At 41.7% G+C, this 18,527-nt stretch overlaps 1 pseudogene; it reads right to left on the bottom strand.

The window, feature by feature from the left end:
• Positions 1-13,748: 13,748 nt before the first annotated feature.
• LOC148119094 (protein tyrosine phosphatase type IVA 2-like) lies at positions 13,749-14,625 on the bottom strand (annotated as a pseudogene).
• Between the last annotated feature and the right edge of the window lie 3,902 nt (positions 14,626-18,527).

Below are 18,527 nucleotides of genomic sequence, written 5' to 3'. Positions count from 1 at the left end.
AGGAAGTAACCCAAAGGGTACTCAAAGAAATGAAATCTGGCAGGTGGAAGTGTTCCATTTGTAGAAGGTGGAAAATTAAAATATGTACACCACACTATTGAATCTATTTAAGTTTTCTATGGGAGGCCGCTTTGAGTTCGGAAAAAAAAAGATTCAGCAATCACACATTTATTAGAAATTATGCCCATCATGGGTATACCTGCACAAATAAAGACTGATACTTGTCCAGCATATGTATCTAAGAAAATGAAACAGTTGTTAATTTATTATCAAGCATATCACAGGCATATCACACAATCCTACAGGGCAGGTAGTTATAGAAAGAGCAAATCGAACTCTAAAGGATATGTTAAATAAACAGAAAGGTATGATAAATGCCCCCAGAAATGGATTTCATAATTCTTTAATAACTTTGTATTTTCTAAATGCTAATGAGAATGGAACAACAACCATGGGGAAACATTGGATAGCAGGGCAAACGACAGGATTAAATCAGCTGATAAACTTTAAAGATGCAATGACATCAGAATGGAAACCAGGATATGTCTTAGGTTGGGCACGGGTTTTTCTTTTGTTTTCACAGGAGAAGAAAAGCTATGGATATCATCAAAATAGATAAAGATTTGATTTGAGCAAGAGATATCTCTTAATTAGAAGAGATAATATTTCATCAAACAGTATGGACATTTAATCTAAACTAGCGTACAAAACTAACAAATGCTTTTCATTTGATCAGATATAACCTGCCAAAAGAAAATCCCCCCAAAATTAGAGTTCTGTTTCTGTCTTTTCAGAAGAATAAAGGTATCCAGATAAGGAATCTAAAGAATTCTGAACAACTGAGGCATCTGAAGAAAAAAGATGAATCATCCAGAATAAATGTCCCCCCCCAAAAAAGAGTAAATTGACCTACTGGTATATCACATTTTCAATGGAAAAAAATTTTATAAATCTTCCCAAATGTTTGTTTCTGCTGTGCTCTACAGACATATAAAGCAAATGATCTTTTTGTGGTCCCAGTTCAATTCAAAATTAAAACTGGGTTTGGAGTTGAGTGTGGTTCCTTCCCTAAACCCAAGCGAGTTGTTAAACTAAAATCCAAAATAAAATGAAAACATCAAAATGAAGATAGAAATGATAAATCTAACTGCAGCCATCGTGGCCAGTTCTTTCTCCGAAAGAATAATATGTGTAAATTGTTTTATGCTTTGCTTAAATTGCATTTAAATAAGAATCTCAAATTGGGCTTAGGAGTTCTTCCCAGAGAGCTGAGTGGGTGCTAGCCTGGGCAGCCTGCCTGCCTGTCCGGGAAGGGATCACAGCCCTTCCCCCCTCAGCTTCTGCAGCAGGGTCTTCAGTGTTCCAAGGGACCCCTCCCCTCCCCCCACTGCTGCGGGCCCTTTGCCTCCCGGGTCCTGGGAAGACCAGCTAGCCCTGTTGCACTGCTGAGGCGCTCTTCCCAGAGAGCTGAGTGGGTGCTAGCCTGGGCAGCCTGCCTGCCTGTCCGGGAAGGGAGCACAGCCCTTTCCCCCTCAACTTCTTCGGCAGGGTCTTCGGTGTTCCAAAGGACCCCTCCCCTCCCCCCACTGCTGTGGGCCCTTTGTCTCCCGGGTCCTGGGAAGACCAGCTAGCCCTTTTGCACTGCTGAGGAGTTCTTCCCAGAGAGGGCTGAGGAGCTCTATCCAGAGAGTGCTGTGAAGTTCTACCCAGAGAGTGCTGAGTTCTATCCAGAAAGTGCTGAGGAGTTTCTTTCAGAGTGGAGGAGATGGGCAGGCGCCAATGCAAGAATTCCTCCAACAACCTGAAAGGCAACATGACATCGCCAGAATCCAGGGAGCTCGAAACTAGAAGAATTGAACACCCTACTCCAGAAGAAATAGAAGAAATCGACTCTAAGCACTTCTTTATGAAAATAATAGAGGAACTTAAACAGGAGGTGAAAATCTGCCGTAAAGAAATGGAAGATTAGTATAACAAAAAAATTGAGGAAATGAGTAAAGAAATGGATGAGAAATATACCAAAAAGTTTGAAGAAATGACTAAATCCGTAAATGAAATTCTGGGAAACCAAGAAAAAACAATAAAACAGGTAATAGAAACAGTTCAAGATTTGAAAACTGAAATGGAGTCAATGAAGAAATCACAAACCGAGGGCCGGCTGGCTATGGAAAATCTGGGTAAATGAACAGAGACTTCAGAAACAAGCTTAACCAATAGAATACAAGAGATAGAAGAAAGAATCTCAGACTCTGAGGACACCATAGAGAAATTAAACACTCTGACCAAAGAAAACAGCAAATTCAACAAATTCTCATCACAAAACATTCAAGAACTGTGGAACACAATAAAAAAACCAAATCTAAGAATAATAGGAGTAGAAGAAGGAGAAGAATTGCATTTCAAAGGTCCAGAAAATATACTCAACAAAATTATAGAAGAAAACTTTCCCATCCTAAAGAACGATATTCCTATGAAGGTTCAAGAAGCATACAGAACACTGAATAGACTGGATCAGAAAAAAACATCCCCTCGTCATATAATAATCAAAACACAAAGCATTCAGACTAAAGAAAGGATATTGAGAGCTGCAAAGGAAAAAGGTCAAGTAACTTATAAAGGTAAACCTATCAGACTTACACCAAACTTCTCAATGGAAACCATGAAAGCCAGAAGGTCCTGGATAGAGGTACTGCAGAAACTAAGAGACAATGGATGCAAGCCCAGACTACTTTACCCAGCCAAGCTAGTGTTCACTATCAACGGAGAAAACAAAATATTCCAGGATAAAAACAAATTTAAACAATACGTAGCTACTAATCCAGCCTTACAGAGAATACTAGAAGGAAAATCACAACCCAAGGAATCCAACATTCCCAACACTGCCTACATTAACTCAGACATCTAGTGACCCTTCACAAGCACAACTCAAAGAAGGAAAACACACACACTCTACTACCCAAAAAAATGACCGTAGTCATCGATCACTGGTCTTTAATATCACTTAATATCAATGGACTCAACTCACCTATAAAGAGGCACAGACTTAGAGATTGGATACAAAAACAGGATCCAAAATTCTGCTGTCTACAAGAAACACACCTCAACCACAAAAACAGACACCTACTCAGAGTAAAGGGTTGGGAAAAGGTTTTCCAAGCAAATGGACCTAAGAAAAAAGCGGGTGTGGCCATTCTAATATCTAACAAAATCGACTTCAAACTAAAATCAATCAGAAGAGATGGAGATGGACATTTCATACTCATAACAGGAACAATTCATCAGGAAGAAGTCTCAATCTTGAATATCTATGCCCCTAATATAAAGGCACCCACATACGTAAAAGAAACTCTTCTAGAACTCAAGGCAGTTATCAAACCACACACACTAATAGTAGGAGACTTCAACACTCCTCTCTCACCAATGGACAGGTCTATCAGACAGAAACCTAACAGAGAAATAAGAGATTTATTGGAGGTACTGAATCAAATGGACTTAACAGACATCTATAGAACACTCCACCCAAATAGGAAAGAGTATACCTTCTGCTCTGCAGCTCATGGAACCTTCTCGAAAATTAACCACATACTTGGTAACAAAGCAAACTTCCACAGATACAAAAAAATATTAGTAACCACCTGTGTCTTGTCAGATCACCATGGATTAAAATTAGAATTCAACAACAATGGTACCCCCAGGAAGCCAACAAACTCATGGAAGTTGAACAGTCAACTACTGAATCACCCCTGGGTCAAGGAAGAAATAAAGAAAGAAATTAAAGTCTTCCTTGAATATAATGAAAACAAAGACACAACGTATTCAAACCTATGGGACACTATGAAAGCAGTGCTAAGAGGAAAGTTCATAGCATTAAGTGCCCACCTAAAGAAAACGGAGAAAGCACACATTGGAGACTTAACAACACGCTTGAAAGCTCTAGAAAAAAAAGAAGCTGATTTACCCATGAGGAGTAGAAGACTGGAAATAATCAAACTGAGGGCTGAAATCAACAAAATAGAAACACAGAAAACAATTCAAAGAATCAATTAATCAAAAAGTTGGTTCTTGGAGAAAATTAACAAGATTGACAAACCCCTATCCAAACTAATCAAACGGCAGAGAGAGAACTTGCAAATTAATAGGATCAGAAATGAAAAGGGGGACATAACCACAGACACAGAGGAAATTCAGAGAATCATTAGATCTTACTACAAAAGTTTATATGCCACAAAGTTGGAAAATGTAAAAGAAATGGACATTTTTTTAGATAAGTATCATATACCAAAGTTGAACCAAGACCAGGTGAACAATCTAAATAGACCTGTTAGTCGTGAAGAACTAGAAGCTGTTATCAAAAATCTCCCTACCAAAATAAGCCCAAGACCAGATGGTTTCAATGCAGAATTCTACCAGAACTTCCAGGAAGAGCTAATACCTATACTCCTTAATGTATTCCACAATATAGAAAAAGAAAAGTCACTGCCAAACTCCTTTTATGAAGCTACAGTCACCCTAATACCAAAACCACACAAAGACACAACCAAGAAAGAGAATTAGAGGCCAATCAATCTCACTCATGAACATCGACGCGAAAATTCTCAATAAAATACTGGCAAACCGAATCCAAGAACACATTAGAAAAATTATCCATTATGATCAAGTAGGCTTCATCCCAGAGATGCAGGGATGGTTCAACATACGCAAATCTATCAATGTAATCCATCATATAAATAAACTGAAAGAAAAAAACCATATGATCATTTCATTGGATGCTGAAAAAGCATTTGACAAAATTCAACACCCATTTATGATAAAGGTGTTGGAGAGACTGGGGATACAAGGATCATACCTAAATATAATAAAAGCAATATACAGCAAGCCGACAGCTAACATCAAATTGAATGGAGAGAAACTCAAAGCCTTTCCACTAAAATCAGGAACACGACAAGGCTGTCCACTCTCTCCAGACCTCTTCAATATAGTGCTTGAAGTTCTAACAATAGCAATAAGACAACATAAGGGGATCAAGGGGATTCGAATTGGAAAGGATGAAGTTAAACTTTCGTTATTTGCTGACGATATGATAGTGTACATAAGCGACCCCAAAAACTCTACCAAAGAACTCCTACAGCTGATAAACACCTTTAGTAACGTGGCAGGATACAAGATCAACTCCAAAAAATCAGTGGCACACCTATACACAAAGGATAAAGAAACGGAGAGGGAAATCAGAGAAGCATCACCTTTCACAATAGCCACAAATAGCATAAAATATCTTGGGGTTACTCTAACCAAGGATGTGAAAGACCTATTTGACAAGAACTTTAAGCCTTTGAAAAGAGAAATTGAGGAGGATACCAGAAAATGGAAAGACCTCCCCTGCTCTTGGATTGGGAGAATCAACATAGTAAAAATGGCAATTCTACCAAAAGCAATCTATAGATTCAATACAATCCCCATCAAAATCCCATCAAACTTCTTCACAGACCTTGAGAGAACAATAATCAAGTTTATATGGAAAAACAAAAAACCCAGGATAGCCAAAACAATCTTATACAATAAAGGAACTTCTGGAGGCATTACTATCCCTGACTTCAAACTCTATTACAGAGCTACAGTATTGAAAACAGCCTGGTATTGGCATAAGAACAGAGAAGTCGACCTATGGAATCGAATAGAAGACCCAGATACTAACCCTCAAACCTATGAACACCTAATTTTTGACAAGGGAGCTAAAGGTATACAATGGAAGAAGGAAAGCGTCTTTAACAAATGGTGCTGGCATAACTGGATGTCAACCTGTAGAAGAATGAAAATAGATCCATATCTATCACCATGCACAAAACTCAAGTCCAAATGGATTAAAGACATCAACATCAATCTGTCCACTTTGAACCTGATAGAAGAGAAAGTGGGAAGTAGTCTACAAGATATAGGCACAGGAGGCCACTTCCTAAGTAGGACCCCAGTAGTACAGACAATAAGAGAAACAATGAATAAATGGGACCTGCTGAAACTGAGAAGCTTCTGTAAAGCAAAGGACACTGTCAGTAAGACAAAAAGGCTGCCTTCTGACTGGGAGAAGATCTTCACCAACCCCTCATCAGACAAAGGTCTGATCTCCAGAATATACAAAGAACTCAAGAAACTAGACACTAAAACTCTAATTAACCCAATTAAAAAATGGGGTACTGATCTGAACAGAGAATTCACAACAGATGAACTTCGAATGGCCAGAAGACACTTAAGGTCATGCTCAACCTCCTTAGCGATCAGGGAAATGCAAATCAAAACCACTTTGAGATACCATCTTACACCTGTCACAATAGCTAGACTCAAAAACACCAATGATAGCCTATGCTGGAGAGGATGTGGAATGAGGGGAACACTCATCCATTTTTGGTGGGAATGCAAACTTGTGCAGCCACTGTGGAAATCAGTGTGGCGGTTTCTCAGGAAACTGGGAGTCAACCTCCCTCAGGACCCAGCAATTCCACTCTTGGGAATATACCCTAGAGATTCCCGAACATACTACAAAAGCGTTTGTTCAACTATGTTCATAGCAGCACTATTTGTAATAGCCAGAACCTGGAAACAGCCTAGGTGCCCCTCAAGAGAAGAATGGTTAAAAAAGGTGTGGAACATATACACATTAGAGTTTTACTCAGCGGTAAAAAATAATGACATCTTGAATTTTGCATGCAAATGGATGGACATAGAAAACGCTTTACTGAGTGAGGTAAGCCAGACCCAAAAAGAGGAACACGGTATGTATTCACTCATAAGTGGATTCTAACCATAATTAAAGGTCTTTGAGCCTATTATTCGTGATCCTAGAGAAGCTAAATAAGAAGACGAACCTGATGAAGATTATTTAGCTATCCGCCAGGAGGTAGGAAATAGTCAAGAGTCCCAGGTAACCTTGGGTGCATGGGGGGGGGAGGGTTGTTGGAAGGGGAGAGGGTTAGAGAGAAGGGAGTAGGGGAGGAATGGAGAAAGCTCGGTTGACCGGGATGGGGGGAAGGGAGGAAGGATGAATATGGGATCAGGGAAGAATATATTTCAACTAAGGGAGTCATTTTAGGGTTTACAGGAAACTTGATTATATATGGGATCCCAGGACCAAGGAGAGATCCCCAGATTGTTCTCTGGACAGAGGAGAGGGTGTCTGAACCGGCCTTGGCCCATAACCATACTGATGAATATTTTGCTTATCACCATAGATCCTTCATCTGGCGTTGGATGGCGATACAGATGGAGACCCACATTGGAGCACCGAACTGAGCCCCGCAAGATCCAAATGAAGAGCAGAAGGACGAAGAAAATGACAAAGGACTGCGAGGGATGCTATCACCCACTGATACAAGGGGTCGGATCTAATGAGAGTTTACCAAGGCCAGCTGGACTGCGACTGAACGAGCACGTGATCCAACCAGATTCTCTGAATGTGGCCGGATTCTCTGAATGTGGCTGGCCTGGAGTCTTTCTGAGAAGCCATTGACAATGACACTGGGACTAGTTTCCTCTGCATATACTGGATTTCTGGGATCCAGTCTGTTTGGATACTCACCTTCCTGGACCTGGAGGGAGGGGGGAAGAACTTGAACTTCCCACAGGGCAGGAAACCCTGACTGCCCTTAGGGACAAAGAGGGAGGAGGAGAGGGAGGGGGGAGTGGGAGGGTGTTGGGAAGAGGGGCGTAAATGGAAACTTTTATAATTTAATAAAATTACTTTCAAAAAAAAGAATAATGATTACGATGATGATGAAAATAATAAGAATAATAAAACTGCACATACACAAAAAGGAAGGACCCTCCCAACAGTGTGGAGTCCAGTGGCTCTGCAGGGTGTGTAAGCATGCCTGTGGCACTGTCACCTGCCTTGTGCCCCCACAGCACTTCTCTGAATGTCACTCAGGTGTTCACTTGACTCAGTTCTTGGGGATGGAGAGTCATCTGAAAGTCGGCACACCTTGATCTCTGAAGCTCCCTGAGTTCAGCAAGCAGGTCAGGTACTGCAGCAGACCAACAGGTCGCCCTGGGTCCGTGAGTCACATTAAACCCATGTGACTTGGACAGACAGGGCAGCAGATGGAATCCAAAGGCTGGCAAGTCAGTACAGGGGGCCAACAGGGTGTTACACAGGGGCAATGTAGGGCCCACGAGACACTGTGCAGGCGTGATAGTACGTAACTTTGGTCACAAGCAAACCTGTGGATCCAGATGGTCAATGGCTTGAGGAGGCTGGTCAGCTCCTGGGGCAAGGCAAAGAAGGCTGTGTAGCCACAGGAGGTGCCCAGCAGGCAGCACATGGGGCTCCAGGAGTGCCATGTCCTCTGCTCCCCAGGGACCTAGAGCTGTCACTGTAGCCTCTGCCAAGAAAGCTGCAGGTAGTGGGGGCCTGAGGCCATGAAGACCTCTGAGGTGGAGAAGCAGGAGCTCTGGGGCTGCTTGAGGTAAGTAGGGCTGTGTGGCAGCAACTGCTTCTCCAGACCCCCACCCCCCCCGAACCAAGGACCTGGTGGTGGTCAGACCTGAAGTCCCAGAAACTGAGCCTGTGGTGTACCTCATGTGAACCTAGTCAAGGGCAAACTCTGCAAGATTCTCAGAACCCGAGCCCCCTACACTCCCCATCGCACAGAGGTCCCTGCTGTAGGAGCTGAGGATGAAATGACAGCACGGGTGTTAGGGGCAGAGGCCAATCATAGAAAGCTTGGCACAGCTCCAGATTGTACTAGGGGGCCAAGCAAGGCTGCTCAACTCATCCAAGACCTGAGCAAACCGGCATTTTTCGCCTTATTTGAAAGTGAGCTAGGTTTGGAGGAGCCCCTGGAACAGCAAGACCGGGATCAAGCCAGCTTAAATAACTGGCAAGGAGCAGGGAGGCATGGCTAGTTCGCTTGCAGAACCCAGGAGGAGGGGGGAGGCTGCAGCTTGAAGTGAGGGCAGAGGAGAAACTAGAGCTCAGCTCTGGGCTCTGTCCCTGCGACCCCCTTACCCTGTGCCAGCCAGAACTGCAGAAGCCGTGTCATCTGTGTATTAAACATGGTGGTTCCTTTTATTTCAACTGTAACTACTCTAGAAATTGTCACCATCATTGTTTTCTGTGTTTTTGAATAACATCATATAAAATGAGTTCTTTAATTTTCCAAGTGTTTAAAAAAACAAATTTATACTTAAGCTGGCCTTGAAGAGAAACATAAAAATTACCAGACCCAAAAAGATGAATATGGTATGTACTCACTCATTAGTGGATTCTAGCCATAAACAAAGGACACTGAGCCTAGAGTTCATGATCCTAGAGAACCTAAGTAATAAGATGAACCCAAAGAAAAACATATATTTATCCTCCTGGAAATTGGAAGTAGACAAGATTGCCGGGCAAAAGCTGGGAGCATGGTGGTGGGGTTGGAGGGAAGGAGGGGAGAGGGGGAAAGAGAAGGAAGAAGGGGAGGTTTGGGGAGTGGGATGGTTGAGATGGAGGAAGGGTGGATATAGAAGCAAGGAAGAAGATATCTTAATTAGGGGAGCCATTTTAGGGCTGGCAAGAGGCTTGGCTCTAGAGGGGTTCCAAAGTGCCCATGGGGATTTCCCCAGCTAGATCCTTGGGCAGTAGAGGAGAGGGTGTCTTAACTGGCCTTGTTCCATAGTCCAACTGATGACTATCTTGAACATCACCATAGAACCTTCATCTGGCTACAGATGGAGATAGATACAGAGACCCACTCTTAGCACTGGACTGAGCTCCCAAGGTCCAGATGAAGAGCAGAAGAAGGGAGAATCTGAGCAAGGAACTCAGGACCAGGAGGAGTTGGTCCACCCACTGAGACAGTGTGACTGATCTAAGGGTAGCTCACCAAAGTCAGCTGGATTGGGACTGAATGAGCATGTAATCAAACTGGACCCTCTGAATGTAGCTGATAGTGAAGGCTGACTGAGAAGCTAATGATAATGACAGTGGGATTTGTCTCATCTGCATGTACTGGCTTTTTGGGATCCTAGTCTATCTGGATGCACACCTTCCTAAGCCTGAATGGAGTGGGGAGGGCCTTTGACTTCCCACAGGGCAGGGTACCCTGCCTTCTCTTTGGACTGGAGGGGGAAGGGGAGGAAGAGTGAGGGAGCAGGAGGGAAATGGGAGGAGGGGAAGAAGTGGAAATTTTGAATGGTATTATTTATAAAGCAATAAAAATTAAAAATATAAAAATAACATGTGACTGTCATTTTCTTTATTATAATGAACATCCAATTGTGAGCATTTCATCACTTCTGCGAAGTTTTTTACTCTTATATTTCCAGTAAGGAAGCTCTAGAACCTTCCCAGAGGAAATACACCAACAGAGAGAAAATAGAGGGATATAAGTTTAAACTGACACTGCTCTTCATTTCCCAGCAACCAACACATGAATAATCACACAAATTATATTAATCAAAACACTGTTTGGCAAATGGTTCAAGAGTATTCCTACCTATTCTTTCATCTTTAGTTAATCTATTTCTATTCATCTGTGTATCACCATGAGGTTGTGGTTTACCAGAAAGGGTATGGGCATCTTTATCCTTGGACAGCTACATAGCATCTCTTTGATTCTGCCTACTCTCTCTATATATCTTTGTTTGTGTTTCCCTCCAGGCTATATTTTCCCTGCTATACGTCAAAACAGCTTATTTATTAAACAATGGTAATAAAAAATTATAAAAAAAAAGAATCTCAAATTGTGATAAGTCTCCTAATGTTGTTTTAATGTATACATTCTTTGGTGTGTAGAAATACAATCATAAGGTTAACTATATTTATGTCTATCTTCAAAACTGAGAAATTTTATTTAAGGCATAACTCTAGAAATAGCTTGCAGCAATGTTGGATTCCCACTGATACAGTAAAAGTGCTAGACAGAGTCACATTTAGGACGAACTTAAACTGTCCCAGTCAGAGTCGATCTCTAACACAGGGACAGCCCAGTGTGACCAGATGCCCTTCTTTCTGCCCTGGCGTTTCAACAGTCCCTCAGTTTGCTTGCACATGCGTAAATACATACACCAGTGAACCAAACCAGGATAGCATACGTGCATGACATGAAACATGGTTAAACAGTAGCAACTCTACTGAAGCACAGTGTAGCTTTGTTTATTTTCCTTTTCAAAACATTTCTCTGGGTAACAGCCTGGAACTTGCTCTGTAGACAAGGCTGGCCTCGAACTCACAGAGATCCACCTGCCTCCTTATCCCGAGTGCTGGGATTAAAGGCGCGAACCACTACTGCCCAGCCATGTTTATCTTCTTTATGGCAGGTTCAGAGGAATTTCTGCAGTGTCTTCCTGGTACAAATGTATTAGCAGCCCCTCTGAGATTTTGTCAAATAGTTTTGTGTATCTCTAGGATGAAATATGATTGTCTTTGGCATGTTCTCAGTTGAGAGATTGCTGGAATAACAAATGTATGGGGTTAATAAAACGAGAAAGAACTGAAGAGGCAATATTTATTTTAAAATGCTTAGTGATCCTACCCCAGTGGTAGTATTTATGATTTCTTGTATTTCTTACAGTCTAAGTAAAGGTCTCATGAACTGTAGGCAGGCATCACTAAAGGTCAGGACAAATGTTGAGAAATACGCCTTTTCTTTATCGTATGACCAACACAGAGTGTACTTCTGAAACCTAGGTGGGATTTTGCTGAATTGTACTCTGCATGATTGGTCCAATTTATACGTGTACTAACAACGTGTGATAGTGCTGGATTTCAATTCTTTTGGCCAATGAGGAGCCATTATGCCTTTCAATAAATTTAAATATTTAAAGAGAGAAAACTTTACTCTCTTCCCTTACAATTACGGGGGATGGACCCCTGTGTTCCTACCTTACCCTGTTTGCAGCCAGGGAGGACTGGGTGATGGGCCAAGAAAGCAGAACTCTGCAACAATGTAGTCAGTAGGAATTTATTTCATGTTTTGACAGGTTCATAGATCTAACTTGGCTCCCAGTTTCAGATAGTCCAGCCTGTAGTCTGGGCTCATGGTAAGACAGACTATGGAGGCTTTGGGAGTGTGTTTGCCTCATGGGCATGAGTTTTGGAGTCAAAATACTCACTTCCTCCCTGGTTGCAACTGATGTTCACACTTGGCTCCTAAGGCCTACCTGGTCCTCGCTCACATTACAGCTGACTTCTTCAAAGCCTGCAGGAAGTTCTACCTCCATTTGGCTGAAGCAGAGGTGACAGTACAAAGAGGCAAGTGTCTGGTTCTCTTTGTTCATATGTAACCTGATCATAGCCCAAGATTTCATTTCTAAAAATCAACCTACCTGGGAGGGGCAGTCTGCATTTGACATCAAGGGAAGACATTTATGTAGTAAGTCTTACAGCACTTGTCCCTGGAGCTCTAAAAGACCCAACCTGCAACACTGCATCAAGGTGGTGGGAAGGTGCCAATTCACATCCCTGACCCCAAGAATTATGTGAAGCTCATCAAAAGATGTCAAACTTGGGAGAACTACTATCTTCTTTTAGGAGACAGATCAGATGCCCAACCACATACATACACATGACGCCTGCCCCAGAGACATCCACATTCTACACACAATCCCAAACATGCATGCAAGTTTACATACATAAACCTCTATACCTCCAGCACATCCAATGGCATCTCCGCCCCCAGCAAAACTAACATGGTGGCTGAGACACTCATACTATTGCAAGCTAGTCTCTTCTGAAGAAGGCAGGACAGAAGATGGCAGTGGGCCTCTGGCTTCAGGACACTGAGAGCTGTCATGAGCAGGACAGCTGTGTGCAGGGCTGTCTCCATTTAAGAAATGTTGCATCTTCTCATGGGACATTGCATTCCTGGTTTACAGTGAGACATCATAGGTCTCAGCATTAGCAACTTTCTCCAGAGGACATAGTCAGGGTCTCAAGGAGGCTACTCTGAAACTATATGCTGTCATCTGAGTCAGCTAATAGTGGGGGATGCTCATTTGGCCTTTGCACCCAGAAATACTATGCATTCCTGTGAACAAGAAAAAGCGCAGGATAGTGACCAAGGTGGGTACCAGAAAAGTCTGTCAATGGTCCCTGAGTGACCAGGGATGAGTGAGGTAGACAAACCAGTGACAGGATGACAAGATTTCTCAGGACAACGGCTGAGATATATTTTTTGAGACAGAATCTCATTTTGTAATGCAAACTGCCCTGGAATTCACTGTATAGACCAGGCTAGCCTGGAATCTACTATGTAGCCAAGGCTGTCCTGGAATTTACTATGTGACCCAGGCCACATGGTGGCTTTCTTGAAATTGTTTATTCATTTCATCTTTAAGGACTTCAATCATCTTCACAAAGGTGGTTTTAAGGCATTTTTCTGTGCTTCACCTATGTTGTAATATTCAGGGCTGCTGTGATAGGATAGCTGGGCTCTAGTGGAGACATATTGCCTTGGCTGTTATTGATTGTGAGGTTTTTTTTCTTTCTGGTTTTTCTCAGACATCTGTTTTGAACAAAAAATTAAAAACACAAAGGATTTTGAAATCATTCTATCCTGGCATAAATCAAACTCCAAAACTAGGAGCAAAATCATCTTTCACTAAATTAATCTCTTTTCCTTTTGTGTTGTAGAGAGATTTCTTTATCATTTGTTTTCTTTTCAATCATTAGAAACTGAGAACTGACTCCATCACTGCTTTGTTAACACCGATAGATTCCAGATTCACATTTCCACTTACCAAGAGTTCTCTCTAATGCCACGATCCAGTCAGCCTTCCTCTACTTCTACTGAACACAGCAATGCCCATTGGTATCTCTGAAGAATAATCACACATTTAATTAGTATTTCTCCAAGTAAAGCTGCTCTTTGGAATTGAATGTTCCCCTTCTTTTTTGTCTTATAAACTGAACGGAATCTTCACACTGCATCTCACATCAATGCAAGCGCCAGTAACACAGGGCCCTTCCCAACCCTGCCACACAAAGCACTGCAGCACAGCAACCTGACTCTTCACCAAACTTGGCTTTATCAGGTTTAGCCAGTCATCTACTGTTTGATTAACTGGCAGAGCACCATCATCCAATCTAGAGCATGGATACCTCCCTTTCACCTGCAGCTTTATCATAGGTAGCACCACAAACTCGAACCAAAGTTGTCACTCCGTACTTCTGAAGTTCCTGTGAACTCGGTGAGAGTAGGATTGGTGGGGTTGGGAGTTATCAGAAGGCACGTGTTCTCATAAGAGATCTCCACAGAGGCTGGACGTTCATTAGGACAAATAAAAAGTGTGAGCGCGTGTGTGAGTGTAGTAGGGAGAATGGAGTGGGGGGGGCTTCAATAAATCTTGAAATATTTCTCAGCAGGAAACTATTAAAACGACCATAAAATGCCTATTAGTGATCGCTATGTTCTCTATTCAACTTGTTTACGCCTTACAAAGCTTCTCTCTTCTCACAGGCAGAAGTATTCAGAATCTACTTCAATCCAAATTAAACTTGGGTCTCAATGTCTGCAGATGGATAGTTTTAGTCTCAAAAAAAAATCCAACATCATACAAAATTTAAGCAGCCTTTAAACTGCATTTAGCTCCTAGTGAGATAAATTGAAAGAGTTAAACTTTTGTTTACTTGATGCTTAATTTTACTGGAGTCATTAAAAAATTTTGCTTGCTAGTTAAAAAAAAAGCCTACCATTTCTGAGGCCATTCTCAGAGTCCAGAGTCTTCAAGAAAATGTTAGCTATGACACATCTATCCGCCGAGCTCACTTGTCAGCAAAAATGCTGTGCTGAGCCTGAGAGAAGTCTGTCCTCAAACTCGGAATTACCATGAATGTGCAAAATATATTTAAACAAAAAACGCTGGCAAGGTGGGGACTGGGCATAGAAGGCTGAAGGAGGCTGGAGCGCAGAGATCCCTCTCTCTCAGTCACCATAGCCGCACTGCAGCAGTGCATGTCCACGAGTCCAACTTGCTGCTCTGCTGCCTCTGCATCCCACTAAGGCCATTGTCAGTTGGCATCGCCTCGCGCCCTTCCCGGCAGCCACTGCCGCTCCAGCCCCTCCTAGATAACAACCTTTACCGCATGGACGATCGCACTGCCACCACCCTTGATTCTGTTCTTATGCTGCCAACTAGGTATCAGGTTTTGGGATGATTTCTGAGTTTGTCTGGGTTGCATGGATGTTTTGTTCCTTGGTTTCTCTTTCCTCGATATATTTTCTGAGTGTGGTGGGTGTGTGTTCTCTGTTTTACTGATCTGCTTGACTTGTATGTTAAAGGGGCAGGTGTTGGGGGAAGCTTGCTGGTGTTAATCCACAGGAGGTGTGGACAGTGGGGAAGGAAAAGCTGCAGCTTGTGTTCTGTTGCAGTGCAAACGGGGAGCCAGAGAACTGGACAGAGTGGAGCAAACGAACAGCGCACTATTTTGGGCTGCGGGGATTATAAGCACCTACCTGGTAGTCACCACTGCTCCTAGCATCCCTCTGCCCCATGAACAACTCAGGGCACCTCTGATGTTTCTGCTCTGCTGCAGGTTATGGGAGACTGAGAAGAGCGGAGGATGCTGTGGATCCCAGGTTCATGTGGGAGATGCTCTTCTCAGACCTCTGCCTTCGGATTTCCAGAGCTCATCTGAGTCCATGATGCCTTTTGTGATTGACGATGAAGCCGCTCCTGGTGCCTGTTTGTGAACACTTGGTTCCGACCTGGTGACTCTGTTTGGGAGGTTATGGATCTTTTGAGAGATGGAACCTTGCTGAAGTCACTGGTCCTGGGACTTGCGATTTTATTTTCCCAGGTCCTGATCCCAGCCTCTGTGTTCCCATCTCCACCCTTGCCTCAAGATATCTCAGTGTGAATTCAGTGTGTTCACCCAACTTATTCCTTCTAGGATACTACCATTTCTTTCTGTAGCACGATTAATTAAAAACCCAGAGACAGACATTGTAGTTCAACCTGAAGATCAGAAAAGCACAGAAGCCATGGCACTAGGGAGCTCTTATCTCTATGAAATAGCCAGACTGAAAGAGAGAGACAGTTCCTGTCTTTCCTGCCTTATATTCCTCTCTAGTGCTGGGGTTAAAGGTGTGTACACCACTGCCTGTCCTATGTGACTGACTGGTGTTGCTGTTTTCTATTCTGATCTTCAGGCAAGCTTTATTTATTAAAATACGAATAAAAATCACTACATTTCCTCTTTTTGACTAAAATAAAAAAGAAGGCTATAACTAATATAAAAAAACTATGTACTAGAAGTTCAATAAGTATATACAATATATACAGGCAATAAATACATCAACAATCTCTAGTCCATGTGCATTTGACAAACTATGAGAAAGTACTCCATGTCTATCCTATCTTGTTGAGTCCAATGTCTTGTACCTAATTTACTGTCTATCATAACTTTCTTTCTGTGCCTGTTAAACAAGAAAAACTATAACTATAGCTATCTTGACTTCAACTCACTCAGAGACCCAAGCAGGAAATATTATTAACTGAGTAAGTAAGAAGTGCGAGCAAGCGATTTCTAAATTGTGAGAAAAGACAGAAACAGCTCTCCCATCCCAGAGTTCCTCTGTAGCACTGGGCATCGATCTTCGGTCAACAGACCTAGCACATCTAACAGATTTTTTTTTCTTTGAAGCAGAATATTCTGAAGGGCTGTCCCTCCTTGTCTTTATTTTGAATTCTGGTCATTCAATGGGGATGGCATACTGTTAACAGTTGAGACAAAGACATTTTCTTGCCCAGTGGATTACTTTTGACACAAAGAATGTAAACTCTATGTAGAGTTTCTATGATAATGATTATCTTCTTTGAAGTAGATTGGTGCTGCCAGGAGCAGACATAATTCCTTGTCATAAAAAGAGCCTATGTTATTAAAAATATCTTAAATGCTATATTCTTTAATATTCTGAAGTGTTTGAAGATGACTTGTCTATTAAAAATTTATCTTCGTTTGACCTTGAAAACATGCCTACTATGAATACAAGTTCGATTATAATAAGTGACTAATTACTAACCTGCATTACCTAACTGTTCTAAACAGTTGGTAATAAAACATTCAAGGACTAGAAGTTTGCGCAATATTTTTAAATGAACTGTATATGTATAATACCTTGAACAGGATTGTAAACTTACTTACAATATGTTTTATGAAAATTAATCTCAAATTTGTATCAATATACAAATTTATATGCAATATGCAAAAGTATATTCCAGTGTAAAATGTCTAAAACTTGTAGTTGCTTTCTAAAAGTACATTCAATAACCTAACTTCTTATCTTATGATATCTATATCCTCACATTTTCTTTCCAGAGTAGATTTAATAAACAACCCTCTTATCCTATCATATCTATATCCCCTCTGTTGCTTTCCAAAACAAGATCCTTGAATATAATTTCCTTTGTTTAGCTTTTTCCTGATCATTACCAATAATAACTTGTAACTGACACTCCTAAACAATGACCAAGATCCATAATGCAATGAATGACCAAAACCCATCCACTCTTCCCCTTGGGAATGTGGGTGTCATATTCTTAAACTTACTTTCTACTTTTTGGGTTGATGGTATCTTTTGGGGATTTTAAAATGAAGAATTTTTAGTTAATCACACTTTAGGTCAGTATTTCTCCAAGTAAAGCTTCTGCTTGGAATTGAATGCTCCCCATCTTTTTTGTCTCATAAACTGAACGGAATCTTCACACTGCATCCCACATCAATGCAAGTGCCAGTAGCACAGGGCCCTTCCCAACCCTGCCACACAAAGCACTGCAGCACAGCAACCTGATTCTTCACCAAACTTGGCTTTATCAGGTTTAGCCAGTCATCTACTGTTTGATTAACGAGCAGAGCACCATCATCCAATCTAGAGCATTAATTCCTCCCTTTCACCTGCAGCTTTATCATAGGTAGCACCACAAACTCGAACCGAAATTGTCACTCCGTACTTCTGAAGTTCCTGTGAACTCGTTGAGAGTAGGATTGGTGGGGTTGGGAGTTATCAGAAAGCACATGTTCTCGTAAGAGATCTCCACAGAGGCTGGATGTTCATTAGGACAAATAAAAAGTGTGAGCTGGTGTGTGAGTGTAGTAGGGAAAATGGAGTGGGGGGGGGCTTCAATAAATCTTGAAATGTTTCTCAGCAGAAAACATTAACATGACCATAAAATGCCTATTAGTGATTACTATTTTCTCTATTCAACTTGTTTACGCCTTACAAAGCTTCTCTCTTCAACCCAGGCAGAAGTGTCCAGAATCCACTTCAATCCAAATTCAACTAGGATCTCAATTGCTGCAGATGAATACTTTCAGCCTCAAAAAAGTCCAACAACATACAAAATTTAAGCAGCTTTTAACCTACATTTAGGCCGGAGTGAGACAAGTTTCAAAGGTAAAACTTTTGTTTACTTGATGCTTAATTTTAAAATTAAAAGTCATTAAAAGAAATTTGCTTCAAGTAAAAAAAAAAAGCCTACCTCTTCTGAGTCCATATTCTCAGAGTCTTCAAGGAAATGTCAGCTATGACACATATATCCGCCGAGCTCACTTGTCA

This window comes from Myodes glareolus, chromosome 18, assembly GCF_982192425.1.
Source record: "Myodes glareolus chromosome 18, mMyoGla1.1, whole genome shotgun sequence".
NCBI lineage: Eukaryota > Metazoa > Chordata > Mammalia > Rodentia > Cricetidae > Myodes > Myodes glareolus.
Note: the sequence above shows the minus strand (reverse complement) of the source record. Positions and strands in the feature narration are given on the sequence as shown.